General features: G+C 46.5%; 1 pseudogene; it reads right to left on the reverse strand.

Moving 5' to 3' along the window:
• LOC115112736 (protein arginine N-methyltransferase 3-like) overlaps positions 1–16,659 on the reverse strand; it is a 62,599-nt pseudogene extending 45,940 nt beyond the window's left edge.
• Positions 16,660–17,570: the final 911 nt, after the last annotated feature.

A 17,570-nucleotide genomic window follows, 5' to 3' on the forward strand; every position in this document is an offset into this window, starting at 1 on the left:
GAAACTTCACACTCAACGGTACGACTTGATTAGGGTAGTGTCAACAACGCAGCTAGCCTACCCCAGCAGTACTGTATCATTTTAATCATTTTAGTCAATTAGATTCTTGCTACGTAAGCTTAACTTTCTGAACATTCGAGACGTGTAGTCCACTTGTCATTCCAATCTCCTCTGCATTAGCGTAGCCTCTTCTCTAGCCTGTCAACTATGTGTCTGTCTATCCCTGTTCTCTCCTCTCTGCACAGACCATACAAACGCTCCACACCGCATGGCCGCGGCCACCCTAATCTGGTGGTCCCAGCGCGCACGACCCACGTGGAGTTCCAGGTCTCCGGTAGCCTCTGGAACTGCCGATCTGCGGCCAACAAGGCAGAGTTCATCTCAGCCTATGCCGCCCTCCAGTCCCTCGACTTCTTGGCTATGACGGAAACATGGATCACCACAGACAACACCGCTACTCCTACTGCTCTCTCTTCGTCCGCCCACGTGCTCTCGCACACCCCGAGAGCTTCTGGTCAGCGGGGTGGTGGCACCGGGATCCTCATCTCTCCCAAGTGGTCATTCTCTCTTTCTCCCCTTACCCATCTGTCTATCGCCTCCTTTGAATTCCATGCTGTCACAGTTACCAGCCCTTTCAAGCTTAACATCCTTATCATTTATCGCCCTCCAGGTTCCCTCGGAGAGTTCATCAATGAGCTTGATGCCTTGATAAGCTCCTTTCCTGAGGACGGCTCACCTCACAGTTCTGGGCGACTTTAACCTCCCCACGTCTACCTTTGACTCATTCCTCTCTGCCTCCTTCTTTCCACTCCTCTCCTCTTTTGACCTCACCCTCTCACCTCCCCCCCTACTCACAAGGCAGGCAATACGCTCGACCTCATCTTTACTAGATGCTGTTCCTCCACTAACCTCATTGCAACTCCCCTCCAAGTCTCCGACCACTACCTTGTATCCTTTTCCCTCTCGCTCTCATCCAACACTTCCCACACTGCCCCTACTCGGATGGTATCGCGCCGTCCCAACCTTCGCTCTCTCTCCCCCGCTACTCTCTCCTCTTCCATCCTATCATCTCTTCCCTCTGCTCAAACCTTCTCCAACCTATCTCCTGATTCTGCCTCCTCAACCCTCCTCTCCTCCCTTTCTGCATCCTTTGACTCTCTATGTCCCCTATCCTCCAGGCCGGCTCGGTCCTCCCCTCCCGCTCCGTGGCTCGACGACTCATTGCGAGCTCACAGAACAGGGCTCCGGGCAGCCGAGCGGAAATGGAGGAAAACTCGCCTCCCTGCGGACCTGGCATCCTTTCACTCCCTCCTCTCTACATTTTCCTCCTCTGTCTCTGCTGCTAAAGCCACTTTCTACCACTCTAAATTCCAAGCATCTGCCTCTAACCCTAGGAAGCTCTTTGCCACCTTCTCCTCCCTCTTGAATCCTCCTCCCCATCCCCCCCCCCTCCCCCCCCTCCTCCCTCTCTGCAGATGACTTCGTCAACCATTTTGAAAAGAAGGTCGACGACATCCGATCCTCGTTTGCTAAGTCAAACGACACCGCTGGTTCTGCTCACACTGCCCTACCCTGTGCTCTGACCTCTTTCTCCCCTCTCTCTCCAGATGACATCTCGCGTCTTGTGACGGCCGGCCGCCCAACAACCTGCCCGCTTGACCCTATCCCCTCCTCTCTTCTCCAGACCATCTCCGGTGACCTTCTCCCTTACCTCACCTCGCTCATCAACTCATCCCTGACCGCTGGCTACGTCCCTCCCGTCTTCAAGAGAGCGAGAGTTGCACCCCTTCTGAAAAAACCTACACTCGATCCCTCCGATGTCAACAACTACAGACCAGTATCCCTTCTTTCTTTTCTCTCCAAAACTCTTGAACGTGCCGTCCTTGGCCAGCTCTCCCGCTATCTCTCTCAGAATGACCTTCTTGATCCAAATCAGTCAGGTTTCAAGACTAGTCATTCAACTGAGACTGCTCTTCTCTGTATCACGGAGGCGCTCCGCACTGCTAAAGCTAACTCTCTCTCCTCTGCTCTCATCCTTCTAGACCTATCGGCTGCCTTCGATACTGTGAACCATCAGATCCTCCTCTCCACCCTCTCCGAGTTGGGCATCTCCGGCGCGGCCCACGCTTGGATTGCGTCCTACCTGACAGGTCGCTCCTACCAGGTGGCGTGGCGAGAATCCGTCTCCACACCACGTGCTCTCACCACTGGTGTCCCCCAGGGCTCTGTTCTAGGCCCTCTCCTATTCTCGCTATACACCAAGTCACTTGGCTCTGTCATAACCTCACATGGTCTCTCCTATCATTGCTATGCAGACGACACACAATTAATCTTCTCCTTTCCCCCTTCTGATGACCAGGTGGCGAATCGCATCTCTGCATGTCTGGCAGACATATCAGTGTGGATGACGGATCATCACCTCAAGCTGAACCTCGGCAAGAGGGAGCTGCTCTTCCTCCCGGGGAAGGACTGCCCGTTCCATGATCTCGCCATCACGGTTGACAACTCCATTGTGTCCTCGTCCCAGAGCGCTAAGAACCTTGGCGTGATCCTGGACAACACCCTGTCGTTCTCAAATAACATCAAGGCGGTGGCCCGTTCCTGTAGGTTCATGCTCTACAACATCCGCAGAGTACGACCCTGCCTCACACAGGAAGCGGCGCAGGTCCTAATCCAGGCACTTGTCATCTCTCGTCTGGATTACTGCAACTCGCTGTTGGCTGGGCTCCCTGCCTGTGCCATTAAACCCCTACAACTCATCCAGAACGCCGCAGCCCGTCTGGTGTTCAACCTTCCCAAGTTCTCTCACGTCACCCCGCTCCTCCGCTCTCTCCACTGGCTTCCAGTTGAAGCTCGCATCCGCTACAAGACCATGGTGCTTGCCTACGGAGCTGTGAGGGAACGGCACCTCAGTACCTCCAGGCTCTGATCAGGCCCTACACCCAAACAAGGGCACTGCGTTCATCCACCTCTGGCCTGCTCGCCTCCCTACCACTGAGGAAGTACAGTTCCCGCTCAGCCCAGTCAAAACTGTTCGCTGCTCTGGCCCCCAATGGTGGAACAAACTCCCTCACGACGCCAGGACAGCGGAGTCAATCACCACCTTCCGGAGACACCTGAAACCCCACCTCTTTAAGGAATACCTAGGATAGGATAAAGTAATCCTTCTCACCCCCCCCTTAAAAGACCTAGATGCACTATTGTAAAGTGGCTGTTCCACTGGATGTCATAAGGTGAAAGCACCAATTTGTAAGTCGCTCTGGATAAGAGCGTCTGCTAAATGACTTAAATGTAAATGTAAATGTCTATGCCAAGGCGCATTTAAGCTGTTCCGGCACGTGGTGACCCAACACGTTATTAAGACACTTTATGTTGGTGTTTCCTTTATTTTTAATGTTTAAAAAAAAAATCTCTCTCTCGCTGCGTAGGACAGTGTGGTGGACTGTCAGCTCTCAGAACATTGTGAGGACACCGCAGATATGGACAATCACGCCCCCACAGACAAGGTGAGCAGAATACAATAGGTCCGCCAGACACAGAGCCAGAGAGCAAGAGCGCGAGAGAGGACAGGCAGCTGAACATCGACTGGCAGAGAATTGACTAGCCTGGTCCTAGAGCTGTTTATGCTGTCTTGCCAACTCCTAATGTGTATTTGTTGTCACGCCATGTTACCATAAGAGTTGACTATACATAGGAGTTGTCTATAAGGCACAAACTGACAAAATACCATGTTAACATTTGGCTGAGTAACTATTAATGACGTCTACACTGACACCCCATCTAGGCAATTTAGAACACAGCTCTAGAATTAAAGTAGCATTAAATTCCAATATATTTTACATGGCAAAGATGAAAACATGAAGTTGACCACAAACTTTGGTCCTTTTAAAACCTGCTGTATGTAAAATACTGTGTGCTATAGCTTGGAAAATGAATAAATGTGACTCTGGATGACAACATAATGATGTTTGTTTCCAAAATTAGGGCTGTTTTTGTAAAGACGTTAAATCAGCTTTGTGTTTGTTTCCTTGCCACAATACTAATGAGTATCGCAATACTAGTATTGTCCCAGCCCTAATTGACAGATAATAAAGAAAGAAGGCAGAATCACTTTCCTTAAATGTATCCAAAATGGAAAGAAAATTGCCTTTATTAATGTGGACGCCCCAAATTAATATGATCCAACGTTTTTTTGATTCTCTGAACAGCATATTGTTAGAATTAACTGAATTCCATCTGGTTATTGGGATAGACATGTGGGACAAACCTAATAAGACCAACTACAATCCACACACAACCAAGACTCTCCAGCATATACTCTCTGATTACAACCTCATTGATGCCTGGCGAGCATATAATCATAAACTAAAAGAGTACACTTTCTACTCAAATAGGTCGATTTCATACTATGATCTACACCTCTATTTACATGAATCAAGAAAATAGAAATTCGATATGAGCTTGTCTGACCACGCCACTTACTACTGCCAACTTCACATTTCAGAATCTCCTAAAAGAGCCACAAGATGGCATTTCGACGTTTCATTAATACAAAATCCTACATTCTGTGATCAAATTGAAATTGAGCTAAATTAATAACCAATGAAAATTCAGTTGATGACCCCCGGATTCTATGGGATGCCACCAAAGGTTTTATAAAAAAATGCAACTGGTATTTGCATCTGGGTTGAATAAATAATTTTTAAAAAGATATTAAAATTGTTAATGTTGCTAACCGTGTTAGACCATTCTCAACAAACACTATTTTCAGACCAGGTAGCTATTACTCTTCCCAAAGTCAAGACAGAACATAATATATTGATAAGACAGAGAGCAGAATAGACCATCAAACGTGTTAGACGCAACCTGATCAAACACTGATTTCACTCAAATATACTGATCACTTATACGCAGTCCATATTTTACTATATATTGTATAGACGATGTATATTTGTATTTATTAAGGATCCCCATTAGCTGCAGGCAAGGCAGCAGCTATTTTTTCTGGGGTCCAGCAACATTAAGGCAATTACATACAATTTTAAATATTACATTTCATAACACTTTTCACAACACATTAAGTGTGTTCTCTCAGGCCACTACTCTACTATCACATATCAACAATACAAAATCCATGCGTACGTGTGTGTAGAGTGCGTCTTATCATGTACCTGTGCCTGACCTAATTGATTCCTACATTTTAAATAGACCTATCCAGGTTATTTGCCTTTATTTTTGGAATCCAATGCCCTTTTGAATTACCTGAGAGAGATTTGGGATCCCAGCGAGGAGGTGTAACAGCAGACGATCGATATTGCAACTCCTATTTGTCACATCTTCAACTTAAGCCTACTAGAGAGCGTGTGCCCTCAGGCCTGGAGGGGAGCTAACGTCATCCCACTACCCAAGAATAGTAAAGCCCCCTTTACTGGCTCAAATAGCCAACCAAGCAGCGTCTTATCAAACTTCTTGAAAAAATTGTGTTTTATCAGAGACAATGCTATTTCACAGTAAACATATTGACAACAGATTTTCAGCATGGTTATAAAAGGACACTCAACAAGCACAGCAATTACACAAATGACTAATGACTGCTGAGAGACATTGATGATAGAATGATTGTGGGGGCTTCCGTGCAGCTTTTGACATTATCGATCATAGTCTGCTGCTGGAAAAATGTATGTGTTATGGCTTTACACCCCCTGCTACAATGTGGATAAAGACTTACTTGTCTAACAGAACACGGCTCTCGCTACATATTCGTCGCCAGACCCACTGGCTCCAGGTCATCTACAAGTACATGCTAGGTAAAGCTCCGCCTTATCTCAGTTCACTGGTCACGATGGCAACACCCATCCGTAGCACGCGCTCCAGCAGGTGTATCTCACTGATCATCCCTAAAGCCAACACCTCATTTGGCCGCCTTTCGTTCCAGTTCTCTGCTGCCTGTGACTGGAACGAATTGCAAAAATCGCTGAAGTTGGAGACTTTTATCTCCCTCACCAACTTCAAACATCTGCTATCTGAGCAGCTAAACGATCGCTGCAGCTGTACATAGTCTATTGGTAAATAGCCCACCCATTTTTACCTACCTCATCCCCATACTGTTTTTATTTATTTACTTTTCTGCTCTTTTGCACACCAATATCTCTACCTGTACATGACCATCTGATCATTTATCACTCCAGTGTTAATCTGCAAAATTGTAATTATTCGCCTACCTCATGCCTTTTGCACACAATGTATATAGACTCCCCTTTTTTTCTTCCTTTTGTGTTATTGACTTGTTAATTGTTTACTCCATGTGTAACTGTGTTGTCTGCTCACACTGCTATGCTTTATCTTGGCCAGGTCGCAGTTGCAAATGAGAACTTGTTCTCAACTAGCCTACCTGGTTAAATAAAGGTGAACTAAAAAAAATCAAAAATAAACAGAGGGTGTTCTTTAATGGAAGCCTCTAAAATATAATCCAGTTAGAATCAGGAATTCCCCAGGGTAGCTGTTTAGGTCCCGTGCTTTTTCAAATTTGACTAACGACAGGCCACTGACTTTGAGTAAAGCCAGAGTGTCTATGTAGGTGGATGACTCAACACTATACACGTCAGCTACTACAGTAACTGAAATGACTGCATCACTCAACAAAGAGCTGCAGTTAGTTTCAGAGTGGGTGGCAAGGAGTAAGTTAGCCCTAAATATTTCTAAAACTAAAAGCATTGTATATGGAACAAAACAGTCACTAAGCCCTAAACCTCAACTAAATATATAAATAAATAATGTGGAAATTGAGCAAGCTGAGATGACTAAACTGCTTGGAGTAACCCTAGATTGTAAACAGATGAGAAATATGTCTATAATAAAGTGATGCTCTGCCTTCTTAACATATCAACAAGGCAGGTCCTACAGGCCCTAGTTTTGTCGCACCTTGACCACTGTTCAGTCATGTGGTCAGGTGCCACAAAAAAAGGACTTAGGAAAATTGCAATTGGCTCAGAACAGGGCAGGACGGCTGGCCCTTGGATGTACACAGAGAGCTAATATTAATAACATGCATGTCAATCTCTCCTGGCTGACAGTGGAGGAGAGATTGACTTCATCATTACTTTTATTTATGAGAGGTATTGACATATTGAATGCACCGAGCAGACTGTCTAAACTACTGGCACACAGCTCGGACACCCATGCATACCCCACAAGACATGCCACAAGAGGTGTCTTCACAGTCCCCCAGAACAGACTATGGGAGGCACACAGGCCTATTTTGACCTGGATTCCCGCGAAGCTGCGGACTATGGGCGACTAAAAACCGAGATCCTGTCCCGGTACCAGCTGACTGCCAGAGATAGGGCTGTAAAGTTCCATCAATGGACCTATACAGCTGATCAACCCGTCCGTGCCCAGATCTTTGCATTAATACGACTGACAAAACAGTGGCTAGAACCTGGAAAGGAAGTAGGACGTGATAGAGACACTCGTAGTGGACAAGATATTGAGAGAATTACCCAGTGACTTAAAAAGGGTTGTGGGGCAAGCCAACCCGTTGTCAGCCGACGACATAGTCCAGGTGGTGGAAACATATCGGTCTACAGGGGAGTTGTTAAAAAGTGACAAGGAGGAACGGAAGGAGTCTTCCAATCCCGTACCACGACTCACCCCGGCGCGCCCGCCACCGAAACGTCCAAGTCCCCCCCGGAGGTGGGAGAAGTCAGCCACCACACAGCAGGGTCGGTGTTATAAATGTCAGTCTCCCGACCATTATGCCCCACAATGTCCTAGCAAGGATGAGCCCATGGTCACGGAGTCATCACTGCCTACCCCCACACATCCCGTTTTGAGGGGGCAGGATCAACACTGTTGGTTAGCAGAGATAGCCCCAGCCTCAGAGATTCCGGTTCGAGTTGAAGGACAAGATGTGGTAGCAATTCTCGACTCGGGAAGTATGGTTACGTTAGTAGAGGAGCGGATGGTGACCTCCGCAACACTGCTACCAGACAAAGTAGCCGTATCCTGTATCCATGGAGACACCCACTATTAACCCACTGTGAATCTGCCTATTCTCACTCCAAAAGGAAGGTGTACAGTCAGGGCAGGGAAAGTGCCCCAGCTGAAGGTGCCATTATTGATCGGGAGAGACTGTCCCCTATATAAGGAGCTTTGGCAGATGACGTTATGCACGGGAAGAAGGGGAACAGGAAAGAAGAGAAAATCCAAGCCCGAGGTACGAGTCCTACAAGGAGACGTAGCCGCGTCCTCGTCCTCTGCAGCAGAGGAAGAAATAGCGACCCAACGTTTACGACAGATATTCCAGGAAACCACCGATGAAGACACGTGAAGGGTTATACACAACGCAGGAAGGAAGGAGCAACCAGGCGCTAAGGGATATATTTGAAGCTCCATCCGAGGAGGGAACCTGGAAGGGATTCTCCTCGGTCACCCCTGATGGGGCTGGGGGAACAACATCCACATCCCTCTGCCGAGGTTGACCTGCCCCAGGAATTAAAGGGACAGTTCGGCACCTCGCAGCATAGAGACCCAGACCTAAGGGAGGCCATGAGGAAGGTGAAGGTGATCGACGGGAGGAACGTTGACGGATCAGGTGAGCCCCCTCTTCCTTACTATGCAATCAGGCGGCTTCTCTTATACTGGGTCGTACGACGAAGGTGGGAAAACCAGGATTTACTAATGATGCCTAGACCATACAGGGATACAGTTCTACAGTTAGCCCATTCCCACGTCCTAGGAGGACACCTGGCACGAGACAAACCTATTGACAGAATCATGCAGAGATTCTATTGGCCCCGGGTCACCCGGGATGTGGCCAGGTATTGTAGGACGTGTGATCAATGTCAACGTACAGCTCCACGGCCACACCTACTTAACCCTTTGATTCCTCTCCCCATCATAGAAACTCCCTTTGAATGCATAGCTATGGACCTCGTAGGACCCCTCCCAACATCCGCCAGAGGACACGAGTACATCCTAGTGGTTATAGATTACGCTACCAAGTTCCCGGAGGCCATACCCCTGCGTAACATGTCGTCAAAGGGAATTGCCAAGGAGTTATTCCTGATGTTCTCTCGTGTGGGCCTCCCCAAGACGATCTTAACCGATCAAGGAACCCCGTTCATGTCCCGGTTGATGAAGGACTTGTGTCAGTTATATCAGGTTCAACAGATACGTACAAGCATATTCCACCCTCAAACAGACGGGTTGTGTGAACGCTTGAACAAAACAATTAAAAGCATGTTGAGAAGAGTGGTGTCCCGAGACGGGAAAAACTGGGACATGCTTTTCCCACACTTAATGTTTTAATTTTTACCTTTATTTAACCAGGCAAGTCAGTTAAGAACAAATTCTTATTTTCAATGACGGCCTGGGAACAGTGGGTTAACTGCCTGTTCAGGGGCAGAACGAGAGATTTGTACCTTGTCAGCTCGGGGATTCGAACTTGCAACCTTTCGGTTACTAGTCCAACGCTCTAACCACTAGGCTACCCTCCCGCCCAATGTTTGCCCCACGAGAAGTACCCCAGGCATCCACTGGATTCTCTCTGTTTGAATTGCTCTATGGCAGACCCTGTCGAGGAATCCTCGACTTAGCCAAGGAGTCCTGGGAGACCCAACCATGTCCCTTTCGATCCACAATAGAACACGTTACCCTGATGAGAGACCGCCTGTCAGCAGTGTGGCCCATAGTCAAGGAGCATATGGAGAAGGCACAAAGGACCCAGGGCCGGGCCTATGATAAGTCCGCGACCCCCCGGGAGTTCACCGTGGGAGAGAAAGTGATGGTGCTTGTGCCCACGGCCGAACATCGCTTGCTGGCGCAGTGGAGGGTGCCCTACGAGGTAATGAAAAGGGTCTCACCGGTCAATTACCTCATCAATCAACCTGACAGGAGGAAGAAGTTCTAACTCTATCACATAAACCTGCTGAAGACGTACCATGGACGAGAGGAGGAGGTGGCTTTGATGGCCCTGGAGGGCAAAGGAAAAGAGGAGGCTCTACCACAGGTGCGCCGTGGCCAAACTCTCCTACCGGAGCAGTCAAGACATCTAGACAAGCTGATTATGAACTTCGGTCGAATATTCTCTCCATTCCCAGGACAAACAGATGTCCTGTTCCACCATATCCACACTGAACCCGGCAAGAAGGTGCATATCCGCCCTTACAGGATTCCTGAGGTTCGCTGAGTCATCGCTAAGAAAGAGGTAAGGGAGATGTTGAGGATGGGCGTGATCCAGCCATCGACGAGTGAGTGGTCCAGTCCCATAGTCCTGGTCCCCAAATCCGATGGTAGTATGAGACTCTGCAACGACTTTAGGGGCGTGAATGCCATCTCTACATTCAATGCGTATCCCATGCCCCGCGTGGATGAACTCTTGGAGCGCTTAGGAAAGGCCAAGTTCATCAGTAACCTGGATTTGACGAAGGGATATTGGCAAGTGCCGGTGGCTCCGGAGGATCGCCCAAAGACTGCCTTCGCCACCCCAGAGGGGCTTTTCCAGTATGTGAGGATGCCCTTCGGACTGCATGGTGCCGCTGCATATTCCAACGCCTCATGGATGTCATTCTACGGCCCCATCAAGAGTATGCAGCGGCGTACATAGATGTGGTCATCCACAGCGAGGACTGGGAAAGTCACCTCCTGCGATTACGGGCGGTGCTCGTGAGTTTGGAAGCCACAGGGTTGACAGCCAATCCAAATAAATGCTGCCTGGGCCTGTCCGAAGCGGAATACCTGGGGTACACCGTGGGGAATGGGAAAATACACCCACAGGCAGAGAATACCAGGGCAATTCGTGACTGGCCTCGACCCCGGACCAAGCGAGACGTTCGGGCCTTCTTAAGGATAACAGGATATTATCGCCGTTTTATCCCGGGATATGCAACCATTGCCAACCCCCTCACAAACCTCATCAGGAAAAACCTACCAAACCAGGTAGAGTGGAAAGACGAGACGGAAGAGACCTTTCAATTGCTAAAAGATGGCCTGTGTTCTGATCCCGTTCTACAGGCTCCGGACTTCTCACAAGAGTTCACTGTGCAGGTCGACGCCTCGGATACAGGGCTCGGGGCCGTACTAGCTCAGGGTAAAGGTGAAGCAGAGAAGCCGATTCTCTTCATTAGTAGGAAGCTCAGCGATCGAGAACAGAGGTATGCTACCGTAGAGAAAGAGGCCTTAGCCATCAAGTGGGCCCTCGATTATCTCCGGTACTACCTACTGGGTCGGAGGTTTGCATTAGTTACTGACCATGCGCCCCTCACGTGGATGGCTGGTAAGAGAAACAATAACAACAGAATAGCCAGATGGTTTTTGTCTTTACAACCGTTCTCTTTCCATGTCATCCACGTCATCCACAGGGATCCACATCGAGGAACGGGAATGCAGACGCACTGTCCCGGCGCGACCAAGACGGTGCGTCTGGCGCCCGACCCTCTGGTTCGGTCCTGGGGGGGGAAGGTATGTGGAAGGACCACCAGAGGGCAGGCTGGGTTCACGGATAGTAGCCCAACAAGCCATGGGAGACAAGGTAACCAGAGGCAATTAAGCACAGCTGACGGTACTAATGACATACTCTCCTTCCCCTATAAGAGAGCGAATGAAACCAGCAGAGAAGGGGGGAAAACTATCTCTGGAAGATGGCCACCGAGAGAGAGAGGAGCTATCCAGGAAGAACCACTAAGACGGTGACAATCCTGTGACTTTTGTTGTAGTTTAAAGATAATCCTTTGTGTTCCTGTTTCATCTGGAGAATAAATAAGATGTATGTTTTTCCTTGGAAGATTTTCGTTGATTATGTTGGAGTGTTTGTGTTGACCAAATGCCCTCAATAGAGAACTGTGTTCAATCAAGAAAACCTACTCCTGGCTCGTTTATTCCACCTTCCCGCTTTAGAGTGACACCCAATTACTTGGTCCGCTAGCAAATATTTAAATGTTTCTCTGATATACACTAACTGGACAAAACATTAGGAACACCTGCTCTTTCCATGACATACTGACCAGGTGAATCCAGGTGAAAGCTATGATTCCTTATTGATGTCACTTGTTAAATCCACTTCAATCAGTGTAGATGAAGGGGATTTTTAAGATGACACAGCTGATACATAGATTGTGTATGTATGCCGAGACAACTGAGACATGGATTGTGTAGGTGTGCCATTCAGAGGGTGAATGGGCAAGACAAAATGTTTAAGTCTCGTTGAACGGGGTATGGTAGTAGGTGCCAGGCGTACCGGTTTGAGTGTGTAACGCTACTGGATTTTTCACGCTCAACGGTTTCCCATGTGTATCAAGAATGGTCCCACCCAAAGGACATCCAGGCAATTTGACAACTGTGGGAAGCAGTGGAGTCAACATGGGCCAGCACCCCTATGGAATGCTTTCAACACCTTGTAGAGTCCAAATTTAGAGATATAGAGCTCTCTAAACTTAGAGAAAAGGTCATTCAGTACATGTGTTTTTTGGTTGATTATATTGTATATATCGTGTAGTCTAATTGTGTGAGAGGGTGTGGAAAACTAAATAGTAGATACTCCATGTGAAATCATACAAGCAGAAATTCATAATTAGTAAGGTGGGAAAAACATCAGATGTGATTTTAAGTAGAACTCTTGAGGCCCTGCATTCCTGCCCAGTTAAAAACTCTGCACACAACAGGGGCAACTGTAAACTCAGTAACACACAGGGGGTTATGTTATGGGGGCTGCACCTAGGTGGTAAGGTGTTTGGTGTGACAGTCACCTGGTGGACAATGAGTGATGCTGACAAATAACCAGGGATGGGAGTTTAATAATTTTGCTCTTAATGTGCTCCAAAATGTCCCTGAAATTTCAGAGAGCACCTTCTGTCTGACTGGAAGGCCACTTTTTCCATTCAATTTAAATTTGATGGAGAGCAGGTGAAAGACGAATCAAACAGAAGTGAGTTTCCATCAACCTCTTCAGCAGTGAGAGACACTGGTGTTAGAATGAATAAAAAAATATAGGTAACCCTTCTCTTTCCAAACCAGATCTTTGAGGCTTTTGAAGTTAGGGATAGTTTTGGGGCTTCCTATGTTCATTTTTTTCCACCGAATCAACTATGGAATATAATGCATCACATTCTTTTTTTCACAGCAACCAGGGCAATACTCTAGTGGATATTATCAGCAAAGAATGGCCTTGGGAGTAATACAAGTCTTAAAACTAGTCTAAAGTAACTAGTCTTAAAAGGTTAAATAAATACTATTTTATCTCACCAAGGGGAAAATTGGTTATTTGGACTATAAGCTACTACATAGATATTGAATCACAAGTCTGAATTAAATTAAAGTTTAAAAATACAAAAATAAAAACAAGACAACCCCTTGAGATAATATCCTTCTGACTACAAAACAATGCAAAACCTTTAAAGCCTGACCCATGCTTTTTGACAGAGGTTTTTTGGGCCTACATATACAGGGAAAGGAGGAGTGATGAGAGTAAAAAAAAGGGGGGGACAGAGGGAGGGAGAGGGGGGTATTTGTCTTCTGTGTGCGTGGCGCAGACGCAGGGGTTGTGCTGTTCATTTAATGCAAGGTTAGGCAGGCATCGCTGATGAATGGACTGTCGACAGGAGAACAAAAGCAGGCGCTCCATCACAGCGGACGAACGCTCTCGCTGACGCACATACAAGTACACGCGCACACGCGGTCCATTCTCTCCCTCACACATGTGGTCCACACGCAGGGTAGTAGTTACCAATAGTAAAATATCTAGGATTAAGCACCTCTAACATCCTAACTTTAGCCCATAAGGGGGAAAACACAAAACTGACTAGTATCTATGGGAAATTTCATCCAAATCCCACAGTCTGCCACTATCCACAATACCCCTGTGAAATACTAGTCAAACACAGAGACCCAAGAGCCCCCCCTTAACCTATCATCAGAGATTCCGTTAATTGTAAAATTTTCAGTCAAATGTTCAGTCACACAAAAGCACTACAAAGTGAGATTTATAATTTCTCATTGCACCAGGCAATCCACACACCAAGAAATGGAACAAATAAAAAAGGTGGATATTTTAAATTATGGGGCAGAGAGAATAAAATAAAAGAGGATGTTTACAAATTCCATTAGATCCACAGGGCCGACAGAGCAGAGGCAGATAATAACCAGCTATTGATTCACTTTTAAAATAGTGGAGAGAGACACTGGTGCCACACTGCACAATGCTCTCAAAATACAATGGGCCACCAAAGACAAATCACTTGCCGGAGTCCACCAGGGCTATTTCTGCTCTATATGTTCTCTGTGTGCAATTCGCAAAATGGCACCCTATTCCCTTCATAGTGCAACGCCTTTGACCAGAGCTCTATTCCGATCCGTCTGAGAACTTCCCAGAGGGGGAGACATGGTGACGAGCCGCAGTGTGAGTGCCTGCCAGCACAGCATAGAATAGACTAGATGATAGGTGGATGATAGTTCACCGTACAGAGTGAACTATCATCCACCCCCTGCCTAGTGCCTAAGATTGGTTACGGAGAAGATTTAAACAAGGGGTCTCTGATTATGGTCTTGAAAGCGACTGGAAGTGTGGGCTTTTGCTGCACTAAGGCAAACGTTTAAAAAATAATAATCTACTAATCACGGTTATCACCAAAAGACCAGTTTTATCAGGTGTGTTAGAGCTGTAAGTTTATTAATTTTGATTCTCCATTTGGTTAGAACGTACATTTTTCTTCTGCCCCCCTCCCACAACCCCATACACACAAAGCTTGTTGAGAGGCTCAGGGTCAGCCACATTGCAGCACACATCAATGTAGAGCAATTTGGATTTTAGTGCACAACGACAGTGGTTTGTACTTGGGATAAGAGACAGCAGTTCCCAGTAGGAATGAAATGGCACAGAAAAATTGAAATGGGGAGGTACTACCTGAAATTGTCCCATAAGAGTGCTCAATTTCTGCTGCAAAATGCCAAATTGAACATAACCCAAATGTCCATCACCCAATCTGTAGTTTTGACCTCATTAGAAATTGGAGAAGGCACCAAAATGTGCATATTTAACAAAGATGAAATATGCATTAAATGTTTATATTCAAGGTACAGCAAGAACACACCACATAAGTAACACGATCTCCCTGGTATGACAAACTCCTTTCACACGCGACGCAACAATGCATGTAATCAGCCACACCTGGGGATCAGGAGGATTTTCTATCAATCACACTAGTGTACCACCCACCTGACCCTTCCTAGCCAATTAGTTGGCCCCATTTATCACCCCACCTGTGATCAATCCTCACAGCTGACATCCTTGATTAAATCAGAAGATTGAGTTAGGCGTGCGTGTGTGTCTGTGTGTGTGACTCACCGTGCAGTCTGTAATCTTTAGGCAGAAGTCTGATGCAAACTCCAGCTCTGAGAGACACACTGTGTTACAATCAATCCTCTGGGAAGAGCAGTCCACAAACAAAAGATCAATACACACACACTTTCACATTCTGTAATCAAACAAACCAGGAAATTAGAACATGCTTTTGGTCTTATCAAGCAAGAAACAGAAGAACAGTGAATACAAGCAATATTCAGCGATAAAAGACAACTAAGCACTTGTACCTCAAGGTGATTGCTTTCCCCCTGTTCTTGAGTATAATTAACCAAAAACACAATACTTACCACAACAGAGGCCAAAACAAGAGGTTTGAACCCAAACAAAGGACTTTCATGCTTAAAAAAAGTTGGTACATTACACAGGTACAACAACTAGGGACAGTTTTACACCCCTTTTCAATTTGACTTTCTAAAGCACATTCCTTAACATTCTTAGAAAAAAGCCATAACTGTTTTAACAGCGATTCACAATTCCCTGAGACAGGCTTTTAATTTTACGCCGTTCCGACCATCCTTAATGGAATGTTATTGGATCGTATCAGAGGGAGGAAATGGATGAGAATCCATGCAATTTGGGCCGAGGGGGAGCTGTCCATTTTTCACTGGAGGGGAGAAACTATCGATTAGAAGATTCAAATTCCATTATTTCACCCGCTCCGCTCGTTCATTATGGGAGAGACGTGGGAAAGAACATGCTACTTAACAAAGAGGAGGATGGGTAGAGGAAGGAGCGTCCACAGAAATGACAGAGAATATGACAAAAAAAGGTTTTAAAAAGGTATCCATGCTCTCATTTGTGTGTGTGATATAGAATGTCTGTTAGGAAACGCAATGTGTGTGTATATGATGTATGTAAATTCAGGATCTAAGAGGATGATTGTGCTTGTAGTGTGTGTGTATTAGTGAGTGTGTTGTACTCTCCCTGCAGTGTGTGTGTGTGTGTGTGTGTGTGTGTTTTTTCTTCATTAGCTCAGTGAGTGGCTCTCCATTTGCAGGGGGGAGAGAGTAATGAAGTTTCCTAAAGAGGAACTTAAACAAGGATTAGACTTATCAATCACCCAGCGCTACAGCTCTGCCACACATGTAAACATACACACACACACACAACCTGCCTCCAGGGACCTCTCTCTCTCTATGACTCTCTACACCCACTCAATTGCTGTAACCTTTTTCATTTCTATATACCTTGTGTGTGTGTGTGTCTGTGTGTGTACCTGTATGACTGCAGGCTTAGAGATGAGTGTCTGGTCGGAGAATCTGCACCACGGCCTCTGTTACCACGGCCTTCTTCATGCACGCCATCTTGAAGCCGTATATGTCATCCTAGAATGCAATACGGCCCTGGTGCTTCTCCATGTCGCCCACTGCAGCCAGGCTGATGGTGCAATGTTCTGGGTAGACTAAAAATACAGTAAGAGGGTGAGATGTATGGATAGACTGAACATAGAGGAGAATAGTGATAGGGGAGTAGGGATGGGCATTTGAAATGATTTTACCATTCGAATATCATGATTTTATCCGGATAGTCAAAATTTAAAAAATTTAAAAAATACACTGCTCAGAAAAATAAAGGGAACACTAAAATAACACATCCTAGATCTGAATGAATGAAATATTCTTATTAAATACTTTTTTCTTTACATAGTTGAATGTGAAATCACGAAAAAATTATCAATGGAAATCAAATTTATCAACCCATGGAGGTCTGGATTTGGAGTCACACTCAAAATTTAAGTGGAAAACCACACTACAGGCTGATCCAACTTTGATGTAATGTCCTTAAAACAAGTCCAAATGAGGCTCAGTAGTGTGTATGGCCTCCACGACCCCCCTACAACACCTGGGCATGCTCCTGATGAGGTGGCGGATGGTCTCTGAGGGATCTCCTCCCAGACCTGGACTAAAGCATCCGCCAACTCCTGGACAGTCTGTGGTGCAACGTGGCGTTGGTGGATGGAGCGAGACATGATGTCCCAGATGTGCTCAATTGGATTCAGGTCTGGGGAACGGGCGGGCCAGTCCATAGCATCAATGCCTTCCTCTTGCAGGAACTGCTGACACACTCCAGCCACATGAGGTCTAGCATTGTCTTGCATTAGGAGGAACCCAGGGCCAACCGCACCAGCATATGGTCTCACAAGGGGTCTGAGGATCTCATCTCGGTACCTAATGGCAGTCAGGCTACCTCTGGCGAGCACATGGAGGGCTGTGCG

This window comes from Oncorhynchus nerka, linkage group LG28 (genome assembly GCF_034236695.1).
Source record: "Oncorhynchus nerka isolate Pitt River linkage group LG28, Oner_Uvic_2.0, whole genome shotgun sequence".
Classification (NCBI taxonomy): domain Eukaryota; kingdom Metazoa; phylum Chordata; class Actinopteri; order Salmoniformes; family Salmonidae; genus Oncorhynchus; species Oncorhynchus nerka.